Source organism: Penaeus monodon, chromosome 30, assembly GCF_015228065.2.
Source record: "Penaeus monodon isolate SGIC_2016 chromosome 30, NSTDA_Pmon_1, whole genome shotgun sequence".
Classification (NCBI taxonomy): domain Eukaryota; kingdom Metazoa; phylum Arthropoda; class Malacostraca; order Decapoda; family Penaeidae; genus Penaeus; species Penaeus monodon.
In genome coordinates, this window is record NC_051415.1 from 5,398,161 (window position 1) to 5,398,514 (window position 354).

Below are 354 nucleotides of genomic sequence, written 5' to 3' on the forward strand. Positions count from 1 at the left end.
TTTGCATAGCCGTCCTCAAAATTTATAGAATATGTGCAAATTATTGCCATAACTCTCTCAAAAAATAATAGTAACTAGAAAAGTAAAATAATCAAATAAACGAAGATTTTTTTGCATAAAATAAAATTAACAGATAAGAAAATAATAAAAAAAAGATTAACAAACAAACAAATAATTTTACAAAACATAAATTACAGAAATAAGCAAAGGCTTATACAAAAAAATGACAATATATATATATAACAAAAAAAGAATAACAATAAAATTAATAAAATTAACAAGCAAACAAACAATAATAAAAAGGTCAATATCGGGCTTCCACCTAAAAATAGCAAAATGATGAAGATAAAGAGC

The 354-nt window shown here is 21.8% G+C and overlaps 1 protein-coding gene across 1 annotated transcript in view; it reads left to right on the top strand.

The window, feature by feature from the left end:
- Positions 1-354, top strand: part of LOC119592277 (NACHT and WD repeat domain-containing protein 2-like) — a 51,166-nt gene that overhangs the window by 28,747 nt on the left and 22,065 nt on the right. The gene's annotated exons all lie outside the window — the stretch shown is intronic.